Source organism: Protopterus annectens, chromosome 4.part1 (assembly GCF_019279795.1).
Source record: "Protopterus annectens isolate FY-2018-M chromosome 4.part1, PAN1.0, whole genome shotgun sequence".
Lineage (NCBI taxonomy): Eukaryota > Metazoa > Chordata > Ceratodontiformes > Protopteridae > Protopterus > Protopterus annectens.
Window position 1 is genome coordinate 878,999,756 of NC_056734.1, and position 15,271 is coordinate 879,015,026.

A 15,271-nucleotide genomic window follows, 5' to 3' on the forward strand; every position below is an offset into this window, starting at 1 on the left:
TGTTATAATATCGATCCATCGAACACTCAGAATAGCAAATTTTTTCCCCAGGGAAAAAAATTTGCTTTTCCGGCAAACATACACACAACACAAGCACACCAAAATAAATAATCCTCACACATACACTTCACAAAACCCTACACGAAACTATACATACACTACTAGCTATCCACTTACCTTAACCCAACCCTAACCTTAAGATCCATAACTACGGCACACTCACCTTACCCGCTTCCTAACCCTAAGGTCCCTAACTATTGCACACTCACCTTACCTGATCCCTAACCCTAAAGTCCCTATCGCACACTCACCTTACATACTCCCTAAGGTCCCTATCGCACACTCACCTTACCCGCTCCCTAACCCTAAGGTACTTATCGTACACTCAGCTTACCCGCTCCCTAACTCTAAGGTACCTAACTATCACACACTCAACTTAACCCGATCTGTTCGCACACTTACCTTAACCCGGTCCATAACCTTCGCTCCACAGTCAAGGAAATAGCGAAGCTGCAGAAACGGCCCACCGAATACTTTCCCTAGGAAAGTATTTGATATTCTGCAGCTTCGCTATTTTCAGCATTCAGTGCATAGGGTCGATATTATATCATTCGAAGTTTTAAGACTTCGATGTTATAATACAGACCAGCTGTCAATGCTTTTTTGTAGTCTATCCATGTTATAGTTAGAGTCTTCTCCTTTTTATAGTTCTCCATTCTGACTTTATTTAACAATAAATGATCCTTTTTTCCATATGACTTTCTTTTGTTACCCTTTTGTTCTATTGCCATGACTGAGTTTTCTTTGGCATCAATTCCAGCTTATAGTTTATACATTATTGGAAGGCAAGCTATGGGTCTATTGTTATTAGGATAACTTGCAGGTCCTCTCTTATGAAGGAGTATTGTTTTCCCTGTTGTTAACCATATTAGCACCTACTTGCGGTATGCATATAAATATTTCTTACTCTTGGCTAAGTCTTCATGTAAAAATGTTAATACTTTTAGCCGGATGTTAGGTACTGCACCTGGGCATGGCTTTTTCCAGTTAGTAGCCTTTCCTAACTTTGTTTCAATTTTTCTAGCTGTTACTTAATCCTTTTTCATATCCTGTACATTTGAACTTCTTATCCTTTCTTTTACTTCTATGCATTCAGCATCTTTGTTGTACTTCACAGGATCTTGATATATATGTGTATATATATATATATATATATATATATATATATATATATATATAAAAATATATGTGTGTATATGGGTATGGGTCTACTATACATGATCGAAGTTTCACAAAGACGAAACTCATATGGCCGAGACCATAGATTCGACTCCTGAAATTTTAAAGATGTAAAAAAAAAAATAAAACACACAACATTAACTTACCTTCTAACTGCTATGCCCCCCACACCCCTCATAACTTAATTATACCAACTCTGAGATCACACACAGTGCGGAAATGGAAATCTTTCCATTCCACATTGTACGGAGATGCCGGTAACGCATGGTCAGCATTTCAAATGTCGATCATATGGTCTCGGCCATATGGTCTTCGACATTATGAAATATCGACCAGGTATATGGGTCTACTATACATGATCGAAGTTTCACAAAGACGAAACTCATATGGCCGAGACCATCGATTCGACTCCTGAAATTTTAAAGATGTAAAAAAAAAAAAAAATAAAACACACAACATTAACTTACCTTCTAACTGCTATGCCCCCACACCCCCCATAACTTAATTATACCAACTCCGAGATCACACTACAGTGCGGAAATGGAAATCTTTCCATTCCACATTGTACGGAGATGCCGGTTACGCATGGTCAGCATTTCAAATGTCGATCATATGGTCTCAGCCATATGGTCTTCGACATTATGAAATATCAACCATGTGTAGGGGACCCCTATAGATATATATATATATATATATATATATATATATATATATATATATATATATATATATATATATATATATATATATATATATATATACATATATATATATATATATATATATATATATATATATATATATATACATATAGCTCCGAAATGTAGGAATTTCTTCTTTTTTTCTGGTGGCGTTTCAATTCCTTTTGCCTGGTTTCCCAGTTCTCTATAAAACTTTTTGGGTCATCAATAAATTGCTTATTTTGTACTTTTCCTTTTGTATATGTTTTTCCTGTCTCTGCTGATATTTTCAGATTATTATTTGCAATAGTGCACAATAGATCTTGATCTGTTCTGATACTGTGCATTGCTTTTATCACATCTATATTTCTGAGTATTTTTGTTGATCTCTTTGTTTTAAAAGTATATAAGTTGAATGAAATTTGAAATGTGTATCTGAAGAAGTTTGGTATCAAGCCAAATGAAATTGCTTATTAATCTAAAATAAACATGGGCTGTGTGCTGTGTCATTCTGAGTCTGCTTTTTTTTTTATTTTATTTTCGTGATTTGTCAGTACTTTTTTGTTTAACTTTGTTTGGTTTAATTTCGTGAAGCTTGACTACAGAAGGCATTATTGGTACACCTACTATAATTTCTGGTAATTAATTGAATACTATCCGAGACTCTGAACTTTCTAAGCTCACCCAATTGGTTAGCTTATTGACACAAAAGTTGATCATCTGTCAACACTGGTTTGCCCAAAATAAACATCAGAAATGAAGGCATTGGGTCTTCATCTACGACCATTGAGAATGGTACCTGTCAAGAAAGAAATGAACGGACTGTATCACAAACTACGGTAAATAATGTGGATTTCATAACTGATGTACCTAGCTTGGGTGACTGGTTAAATTCATCAACTTCCCTGCAAACAGAAAATCTAGTTAATACAGGAAATTAAGGGACTTCCTTTTCAACAGACATTTTGGCTAACGATTTGGATATTTTGGACTATAAATCCTTAAAACTGAAAAAACTCCAGTTGGAAATTTCATATTTTCAAGAATGTTTAAAACGACAACAAGTCCCCAAAGGCCTTAGAATTTAACGATATCCATCTGGGTTAGTAAAGAATTCCCCCTTCTATTTGGGTTTGTTGAAGCTCTTTGTAAGCAAGGGCTTGAATTGCCACAGTTGTTAACGAAGCACTATCAATTAATTGTTGATTCCTTGGTAAAGGAAATTAACATTATTGATACACAGATTAAGAGTAATCAAGACTTTTTGCAGTATAAATACAAGTACACTCTCATCTTCACCAGCATCGATAACCAAATCTTGAAGTGTAAAGCAATTAAGTATAAGAAGTTGGAATGTGATATTATAGAATATACAAATGGTACAGCGTACCCACCCCCACCATTGTCACAACAGTGGAATAACCGAAGTGACGTAGCCACAAACAACTCTAGTTTAACTAATGAGCTTCTGGATGATGATGTAGGCAATGATGATGCAATCGGTGAAGCAACATATGTGACTGTAGTTCAACAACCCCTAAACGGACCTGGAGTTGGTCTAAGATGGAGTGAACATATTCAAAACCAAAAAATGGCTTCCAACAAAACCAAAATTATGGAAATTAGAATTTAAGGAAACATCAACGCACAGAGAACATAAATAAGCACTATGACAACTATCAGGATTTTCATGATGGGGATTACAACAATGCAAATACAACTACCAGAACAGGCGCCAACACCAGAAGTAGCCATAAGACTTGGTGTTTCACCAATTACATCTGGAACCCAGCCACAAGGTGAGACTTCAGTTGTAAATATTATTACAAATATTGAATGTGACTTTAACATCTATAATTATTCCAATTTTAAGATCGACTTGCAGTTAGCAAATTTGCTATCCAAAGACTTGTCATTTGTCCCCTCTCATAGGGGTGATATAGCAAAAACTCTAATAGACTTGAAACTGTTCACTAGAAATGTGAATTTTAAATTATAAGCGACTTCATTGTTCCATGTGCATATAATCCACATCTAGCACCTATTATTTCCATGTTTGAAAAAATATGTGAACTAGATATTAGGAAATTATTTAACTATGGTGGAACAACCCACAGAGGACATATTAATATTTCAACTGTTGAACATGAACTTTTGAATGAATGAAAATTCAATGGTTTAAGAGTTATGAAACCCGACATGGGGGGTGGTTTGGTATTTATGGAAAAAGATGAATATGTAAAACGGATGGATGAAATGTTATGTGACAAAAGTAATTATGAGATGGTTTCAGTAAATGAATTAAATATTGCCTGTAATAGGATTAAAACATATGTTAATGACTTATTTATTGAAGGTAGAACTGACTTGAATTTATACAATTATTTTTCCGTGACTGCACCAAAAATACCAGTGATCCTTGGGGTCCCAAATATCCACAATGACCTGAAAAATCCCCCTTTGAGAACTATTGTTAACAGTAGGCAGTCTTTAACATACCCTATAGCAAAACATGCTGACAGTATATTAAAGAATTATGTAGTCAAAGAAACACAGATATACAAAGATTCATGGTCTTTCCTTAGTAATATCAACACTATAACATATAATGAGCAATATGATTTTTTAATCATAGATATAAAAGATTTATATACACGTATACTACACAAAATACGTATTGAATGGGTTTGCTCTAGAATAAGAGATGGGGGAGCCACTAACCTTGAAGTTTTGAACATGGAAAAATTATTAGACATTATATTAAATAATAATAATTTCCTTTTTGATAAGAAAATTTATTTGCAGAAAAAAGGAGTGGCTATGGGTTCCCTAAGTGGGGGCAGTTATGCAAACCTTGTTTTAGGACAATGGGAAAACATGTTTGTGTTCAATGACAATATCAATTTTCTTAACTATATAAAATTTTATACACATTTTTTAGATGATGTTTTTATTCTATTTAATGGGAATGGCTATGATGCTGAATTATTTATTGACTATTTGAATGACACTACAACTTTTGTTTATTTTACTTATACATATGAGAAAGATGAAATTTCTTTTTTAGATGTAAAACTTTTAAAATATTGTGTGTTCCGTGGTTACAAGGCCAGAATTTTTAGGAAGACCACATTTTCTAATTATTTTCTTCATTTTACAAGTGAACACCCGATACAGCAAAAAAGTCGGTAGTAAAAGGCCAATTCGTACCTGCAGCTAGAATGGTCTCTTCTGAAACTGATTTCTTTACTCGAATGTGACAATTTAATTTCAATGTTTGCTAGAAGAGGCTATCCAAATAAATTTGTTGAGTTCAGGACTGAAGTAGTTAATAAACATACACAAGGTACTTATAAAGCAATTTTATGTGACCCTAGTATTCAGGAACATATTCCTGAGGATACAGATATAAGGAACAAAACTGATAACATTGAGTTTTCTAACAATTTATTATTTATTACCACCTTTAGCACAGATGCCCTAGCTGTAAGGGATATTATATATATAAGAATTGGTCTTTATTGTCTACTGATACAGGTTTTAACAAACTTACTAATACAAAACCAAAGTTTGTTTTTAAAAAAGGTTTCAACTTTAACAATACTTTAAATTTCCAAGATTTACCAACGAGTAGATTAAAAGGCATGTTCAAATGTGAATCGTGTCCCCATTGTAAGCATATAGATATAGGAAGCTCTTTTACCATTAGAAACAAAAAATATGAAACAAAACATAAATATAAGTGTAATTCTACTGGTGTAGTCTATTTAGCTATGTACCATTATTGTCCCAGTTTCTATATAGGGAAAACAGATAAAAAACTGAGAGAAAGACAATTCTCTAGCGTGTCATTTTAAATCCTATGCAGGACATTTTTTTTTTTAATTTAGAATAAATGACCAAATCCAAAAGGATGAAAGATGGGGGGTGGCTACATCATTAAAGCTAGAAGCTAGTGAATTATTTTGGCATTATATTATATTTCTCTTCATATAGTCGAGCCTGGTACATCTCAAGTCATTAATATCCATGTATACTATCATTGCACAATATGCGTACTTATGGTGCAAAGACTTGCATGCTTGTGTGATGCTACAAATCTTAGCACCTGATAGGCAAATGACCTTGACCATCCCTTTGCACAGCCTGGTGATTGACGCACGAGTGCTGTTTCACACTGCAAACTAAAACATGTTTGTGTGTGTGTGTGTGTGTGTGTGTGTGTGTGTGTGTGTGTGTGTTTGTGTGCCTGTGTGTCAGTATATATCAGTGTGTCTGTCTGTGTGACAAAGAACTGCACAGCTTTTTTGTGATGGTCAGTATTAGTCTCTATTGCAAGACTAGAGCTTAGCAGTGCCGAAAGGCATTAAATAAAACTTTCTTAAGTTGCTTGCTTACATTAGAGTAGTGTATACCTGTTGACTGTCCAGATTTTCAGAGAACGCCCAGATTTATGCCTCATATTTTTGGGTCGATTACACATAAAATGTGTAATTTTCAAGTAAATTGCTAAGGATTTAAGTCAGTAAATAACATACATTTCAGTTTCAAACTTTATGTCCTTCAGAAAAATGCATGCTAACACAACTCCAGTTATTCCAGCACATTTCTAAGTTTATAAGAGTAATATTACAATATATTTAAAATCTGTCCCTATGTTTGTGCTTTTATCTCCTTGTTAATTAAGGCTTTCTCTATATTTATTGTGCAAAGAGATTGAGAGGTATGCTAGTTAACAAAGTTGTCTTTTCTCAAATTTAGAGATCATTCATGGTGTTCCCTGGATTTTAAGTAAATTATTTTCAGTCAGAGATTCATTCTGATTATGAATGTATTTCCTCTGACAATTCAGTGAAAATCATAATACAGACACAGTCTAAGAACTGCAAAGTGTAATTGTATTGCTATATTTATGCAACTATTCTGTCCTATATTTTCCTTTTGTTTGGATGATAATTAGAACATCTGCTCTACTGCTAAATCCATTCACCCTCTGACACATTGGATATATATTTTAACATTATGATTGTTTGCCATCTGCTCTCTGAAGGGCAAGCCTTCAATATTTTGTTCTGCTTGGTAAAACCATATTTTTGCATCCAAGGTCTCGGGTAACAAGCTGAAAATGGTAATAGAAAAAAAAACAAAAACAATGCCCCCTATGTATTTGGCACAAGACTATGAATATCATGAAAAGTGAATTTCCTTAAATGGCATAGTTAGCAAAGCTTCCTTAAGTAATCAGAGGTGTGAATGGATGCTGTTTAGAGGATAACTTTTCACAACTGCTTTTCCCTTCATTTGTAGCCAAGAGCATTAACAGCCTTTTTCAGTAGGTACCGCTTTAATGTCAATGTGTTCTGCAATATAAGCTCAGCATTACTTGAAATCTGTTTTTTCTTCTCAGTCTGGAACCTATTATTTCCTTCAGAATACAATTAAATTTCAGTTGCACATACCTGAAATCTTCATTGTTTTGCTGACCCTGATACTCCCTGCTAGATTCTTCTCAAAGCATCAAACAAGCTCTGCACAAGCTGTTTTACTATGCATCTTGTCAAAGCTTTGCTAATCCTGTTGAAGAAAACGCTTTTCAATTCTTCTTTCTGTTGAAACTCTGTTTTACCTGTAGTTACTTTTGCAACTTCACTGATATGTCTTCCATTTTGCTTTATATTACTGAATACCAGCCTAGTATGATCCTTTGCCATTTTTGTATAACTTTCATCAAGATGCCAAGACTGCATACTTTTTTATTACTTAGGGTTATTACTGTTAAATTAGCATGTCATCATTGCCTCGGCATCCTTTTCTACTGTAACTTTGCAGATTATTAATAGTAACTTTATAGATTATCAATAGCTTTGCACACTAACTTACCTGCTTATTTATTTTTGACAGATCTCATAATGACATTTTGATTGCTTTTTGACAAGGGAATAAGTTCCATGTCACCTGAAACAGCACAACTATGATTTCACCTATTATTATTTTACTGTAGTTGTAACCACAAAGAACCGTTTGGATCGACACAGTTTCTCAATACTAGTAAACCAAACGGAAAATACCTTACACAGCAATGATAGCAAAATAAATCCACCGGTCCCAGGATAAAAGCAAGATAAATTTAATAAATATCCACAATACTTTCGTTGAGCGCTTTCACTCGTAACAGCAAGTTTCTTCAGTAGTTGTGGTAGACCTAGGCAGGGAAGGGCATTTCAGGAACAAGCAAATATATAACTACATTTATTCATCTTGTGTTCTAAAACACAACTTAGTGAAAAGTGGCATCTGTATGTATAAATCTGTCTTTACTTTCAAACTCTCCATGTAAAAAACAATGGCTAATTTTAGTGCAGCTTTGCTCTGTTTTTAATTCTCTACCTACTTAGATAACAATTTACTTTACTTACATTATTTGCTTTCTAACTTATTTCCTTAAAGTAACTGAGTGAATGTACTGACGATGCTTAAACTTTATGGGACATGACATATGCCATGTTACAAGCAATATTAGTAGAAGAAGACTGAAAACTGCATACGCTACAACCACATTGGACAACATCAGATAAACGTGAAATAACAGTATAAAGTACAATTCCTAGCAACCATGCTGATATATTCCAAAAAAAAGAAAGAAGCGATAGCTGGATTGGTAAAAGTCACTAATATTAACTATACAATAAACAATTAGAGAATTAAAGATGATATATTCTTTAAGTTAATAAACTAGCCCAAAACATGTCTGCTACTAATGTCTGTCTACAGCCTTTTCCTCTTTTACCATTCCCAGCCCAAAGCTAAAGTAAAAGTGACTCTGCGTGAGGACAGTTCTTCAGAGTCAGAATTTCAAGCTTATATAAGGACAGATCTCAATCTATCTGTGTGCATTGGCTGTAATAAACTAAATAATCTGTATCAAACCAGTTAGTGTTCATACCTAAAATAGTTTATATATATATATATATATATATATATATATATATATATATATATATATATATATATATATATATATATATATATATATATATATATATATATATATATATATATATATATATATATATATATATATATATATATATATATATATATATATATATATATATATATATATATATATATATATATATATATATATATATATATATATATATATATATATATATATATAGATAGATAGATAGATATATATACATACCACAGACCATGCAGAATAAGGAACATCATTTCTTTTTCTTTTGCAGGGAAGAAGCCACTCTGAAGACCCCCCTCATATTTGGGGGGGGTTATGACCTCCCACATGCCTTGCAAGTTATATATACTAAATACGCAATTGCACAGTTTACATGCAAAGGGCATATTCCCCAACCAGGAGAAATGTCAGTCTTGAACATCTGTCGACCATCTGTTTTGTTGATCAAAGTTTGTCAGTGTATCAACAAAACGGAGGTCAGCTTAAACAAGTCAAACAATGGCAGCACACCCATCTCTCTCTCTCTATGTATGTATGTGTATGTATGTGTATATATATATATATATATATATTTATATATATATATATATATATATATATATATATATATATATATATAGAGAGAGAGAGAGAGAGAGAGAGAGAGAGACACACACACACTCACACACACACACACACACACACACACACACACACACACACACACACACACACACACACACACACACACACACACACACACACACACACACACACACACACACACACACACACACACACGTGCGAGCACACACACACACACACACACACACACTCACACACACACATCCTCAACTTGCTAATTAATGTCAGTTGCATACATCACCTTCACTTTGAACCATGAATCTACAACCTTTCTTGCATAAAAATTTAACCATTTAGACTTCTAAAGAGCCAAATTCCCACTTATAAAGGTACATTTTCTATCTCTTGAGCAGCACACCTTGGACCTTTCTAAATATTCTGGGTTAAGCTTCTGGGTATGCCAGTTCAGGGATCTATCCCCTTTAATTCTTTCATTGTGATCTTCCATTCCAAATCTTAATTTTGTACAGCAATGTTAAAGTCAAATTCTATGCCTCATCTTCACGATGTCAATGCCAAAATTAAGAGTGGAGATCCCTGACTAAAACAATGCCTAACAATCTGCACAAAAATGTTTATAATTACCATATTTATTAACTATCATTTAAACAGTTTAATACACTGTTATAAAATTCACAGTTTTTACTATTTAATTTAAGCCCTGAATGATGTGATAATATTAACAATGCATTATTGAACAATCGAACATTTTTCCCCAAACTGCCTATTTTTTGCAGTTCTAAAACATGGAGCATTGGGTACTGAAATCAGCAAAGTCATAAACCTAAATCTATCTTTTTAAATGCAGTTTTGTTATTTTTTTTAGTGCTTATTATTTTAACAAACATGAGTGACTACAAATACTGCGGTGTTGGTGCTGCAGTAGCGTTGTCGCCTGACAGTAAGACATTGTCCTGTTCGATTCTCAGCTAGAGCATCTTCTGTCTGTAGACATGCATGAATGGGCGTACCTTCTTTGAAGGTTTTGCATCAGGGCTGGCAACTCGGCACATAAAAATCCACTGCCAATCATTAGCAGACAGGAGTTCCGCTGTGGCGACCCCTAACTCGGAAAAGCCTAAAGACACAACAACAACAACAACATGAGAAACAGGAATATCTTTTAGCACATTATGAATATGACTGCTGTTAATAACACTAAGAGTAAAGTTATAGCAAATTACTGGTAAATTTAAGGAGATGGCAAACATTTTCCTTGAAGTCATGTATGAGGATAACCATAAGAGGGGTAAGTGAAGATAGAAGACCCAGACTCAGCTCCAGTGAAGTCAATGATGGAAAAAAAATGATGTATTCTGCCTTCTTAGTAACTTAATGGCTGCAAGAAATAGGGATTTGAAAAGGCTTAGGGGGTTGCAAATGTCTTAATTTGAAAAGTTTATACATTGTATTTAGACTTTCTAATTCTCTAGTGATTGCAAAGAGATAAAGCCTTTACTGTCCACCAGATGTCCTGTACTTGATTATTGGCATGGACTCTGCACAGGCCACAGGTTGAGGATGGCAGTAAGCATTCAATGTTAGCTCATCCACCCATATGGTAGGTAGGCAGCCTAGGCTTACAGCAAAATGCAGCATATGTGCCTGAGCAGCTCCATGCTGCATGAGTGATGAGATGTTCAATCAGAAGAGAATGCATGCGCAGAATCACAGATGCACAACTGGAGGACAGCAGTTGTGGGCCTAGAAAAGCTGCCTTGGATGGGCAAGCATTAGGCCACACTCCTGGGCAAGCAGCATGGTGCTAGGTACTGCACCACTGTCCCCTCTTACATGAGAGCCCCAGACAGGGAATCAGCTTGGGTCTGGTGAAAGCTAAAGTGGATCCAGCTGACCTAGTAAATGTGGAGGGAAGCTGTGGCAACTGTGAGGAGAAAAAAAAAAGAACTTCCAGTTCACAGACATCTCTACCTCTGCATTTCCCCCTTTTTTAATGTCTCCAAGTTTTGGGTTTCTAATACCATGACAGGAATATACCCCCTTCCTAAGTCAAAGTATTATTAAAGTTCATGACATTAGTATTGTTTCAATCTTTGATGTCAGCCAAAAGTGCTCTTCACAGCACCCGCAATGTCCCCAGTAATGCCTCCTTCTGCAATTCATATGGAGTTACATGTATCAGTAATATATTAAAGTATGACTGTAAATTATTTTTTATAAAACCCATTGCTCCTACTACTATTGAAACTGACTGTGTATCTTTTTTCTACATTGCCCTCATTTCTGCCTGAATATCCTGGTATTTTCTGATTTTATACCTATCGCTGTATGTAAGACACTTTAGTCACTGAGTGTAGCAATTTCAATGATCAACGCTATTTTTCTCTTCTTTTCATGAACTACTATATCTGTCTTTCTCACATATCCATTTGAACTGTTGGTAATGGGTGATCCCACATTATATAAACATCATCATTTTCTATAATGCTTTGTGGTTCATGTTTCCAATGCTTTTCAGCTACTTCAGTATTGTAATGTTTGCACAATCCCCAATGCAACAGTCTTGTCACATTATTATGCATTTCAGTATACAGTCCTTCTGTAGTTAGTATATCACAACCATCAACAAGGTGTGTGAATGTTTCCAATTATGTTTTACAAAACCTACACTGGCCTGTTTCTCCAACATGTTCAATGGACTTTGTAAACCAGCGTCTATGTAGTCCACTGTCTTGGGCTGTCAATATTGACCTTTTGTCTTTTGGTTTAAATTCACCTCTACTTAACCATTCCTGCATTCGATCCTGATCGACATGAGCTTGTTCCAAGAATTTTCTGTACTTGCAACTATATTAATGCATTGTTGCCTTCTCATCTGATCCTGCACCTTATATTCTTTCTTTTATTTTCTGGAAGATTCAGTTGCTGCCTGATTTTTATCTACTGTACTTCTGGTTTGATTTCCATTCCCACTTGACACCAATGTGTTTCTGCTAAACTAATCAGGGAAGTCATCTCAGACTTATTCTCCTCATGTTTTAAAGTTTTCACAATATCTGGGTCTTGTGAGGTCAGCAGATATGTATGTAGTCCTGCGATTGCAGATCTATACATGTAGTCAATTTCGAGGAGGCCCATACCTCCTTCAGAATGAGGAATATATAGTCTTGGTAAACACTGATTTGTATAAATCATTTGATAAGCATGAAGTGTGTGTTTTTCTTGTTTTCCTGTCCAACTGATCCGATACCTTTTGGGATCAGTTAATCACTCCAAAACTATAAGTTAGGGCAGGAAGAGCAAATTGCTTTATAGTTTGGACTTTGTTCCTAGATGTCAGAGCTGTTTTCAGTATTAAATTTAGTCTTCTAAAATATTCCTTACTAAATTTTATTTGCATCTGTTCATATTTTACTGTTGATCCTTCATCAATTCCTAAATATTAATACACTACCTCTTGCTCAAGTTCTTTTGTTACATTCCTGTCCCAGACTGATGTTTTCTTGGTGCTGCAGCTTTCCTGCTTTAAAAGTTTGCTTTTCCATACTTATCAAGACCAAATGGCATTCATATATCATCTGAGAAAGTTTTCATCACTTCTGTGCTTTCAGTTCCTCATCTAATGAACTATAAAGTTTTAAATCTTTCACAAACAGAAGAAGAGAAGTCTTTGCACTTTGTTGTTTTCTTGGAACAGAATTGCAGCCATGACCTAATCTGTTAAGTAGACAGCTTAATGGCTTAAGGGCAAGACAAAAGAGCAGCAGTGACATAGTCAACGAGTCACCCTGAAACATCCCGTTTGAATTTTTATCCCTGGAATAATAATTTGTCCTTTATCATGGCTTAATTGCAAAGTGGTTTGCCACTGTTCCATGGTAGCTGTAATGAAACTGATTAGTGCAGGGTGTATCTTGTACATTTTTAAGCACTCTTTATCCATGAATAAGGGATGCTGTCAAAGGGTCTATATTATAACATCGAAGTCTTAAAACTTCAAATGTTATAATATCGAACCCAGACCTCTCAACCAATTGGGGACAAATTTCAACAGAATCAGGGACAAGTCAAGAAAAAATCAGGGACAAAATTCGAACCATTTCAATTGAAAGACTATAACATCAAACACTCAGAATAGCAAATTTTTTCCCCAAGGAAACAATTCGTTGTTCCGACAAACATACACACAACACAAGCACGCCAAAATAAATAATCCACACACATACACTTCACAAAACCCTACACGAAACTATACATACACTACTAGCTATCCACTTACCTTAACCCAACCCTAACCGTAAGGTCCGTAACTATGGCACACTCACCTTACCCGATTCCTAACCCTAAGGTCCCTAACTATCACACACTCACCTTACCCGCTCCCTAACCCTAAAGTCCCTATCACACACTCACCTTACATGCTCCCTAAGGTCCCTATCACACACTCACCTTACCTGCTCCCTAACCCTAAAGTCTCTATCGCACACTCAGCTTACCCGCTCCCTAACCCTAAGGTACCTAACTATCACACACTCACCTTAACCCGATCTGTTCACACACTTACCTTAACCCAGTCCGTAACCTTCGCTCCACAGTCAAGGAAATAGCGAAGCTGCAGAAACGGCCCACCGAATACTATCCCTAGGAAAGTATTCGATATTCTGCAGCTTCACTATTTTCAGCGTTCAGTGCATAGGGTCGATATTATATCATTCGAAGTTTTAAGACTTCAATGTTATAATACAGACCCACTGTCGAATGCTTTTTTGTAGTCTATCCATGTCATAGTTAGAGTCTTCCCCTTTTTATAGTTCTCCATTCTGACTTTATTTAACAATAAATGATCCTTTTTCCATATGACTTTCTTTTGTTACCCTTTTGTTCTATTGCCATGATTGAGTTTTCTTTGGCATCAATTCCAGCTTATAGTTTATACATTATTGGAAGGCAAGCTATGGGTCTATAGTTATTAGGATAACTTGCAGGTCCTCTCTTATGAAGGAGTATTGTTTTCCCTGTTGTTAACCATATTAGCATCTACTTGCGGTATGCATATAAATATTTCTTACTCTTGGCTAAGTCTTCATGTAAAAATGTTAATACTTTTAGCCAGAAGTTAGGTACTGCACCTGGGCATGGCTTTTTCCAATTAGTAGCCTTTCTTAACTTTGTTTCAATTTCTCTAGCCATTACTTAATCCTTTTTCATATCCTGTACATTTGAACTTCTTGTCCTTTCTTTTACTTCTATGCATTCAGCATCTTTGTTGTATTTCACAGGATCTTGATATATATATAAATGTGTGTGTGTGTATATATATATATATATATATATATATATATATATATATATATATATATATAGATTCACTTCAGAAGCTCGAATTAACAAAATCTCGAACTGCAAATAACCGAAACCCAAAGATCGAGTTTCGGAAACTCGAACTTCTGAAGCGAAACCACAAAAAAAAAAAAAAAAAAAGACAAACTTCACTTTTGAAGGGGGGCTTCGCCCCCCTGCACCCCCCACCCCCCTACTTAAATATACCAACTCCAAGATCGTGCTACAGTGGAGAAATGGGAAATCTCCCATCTTGCCCTGTATGCGGAAGCACAAAAGGGGAGATTTCTCATTTCCTGTCAACACCGCAAAAAAAAATAAAACATTACCTACACACAGAGCGTACAAGAATCCTTGCCTCTGTGTGCACGCAAAGTATTAAGCTAAGTAAACTCTTATTTTTAAACACTACACATATTCGATTTACTGAAATCTCGATCATATG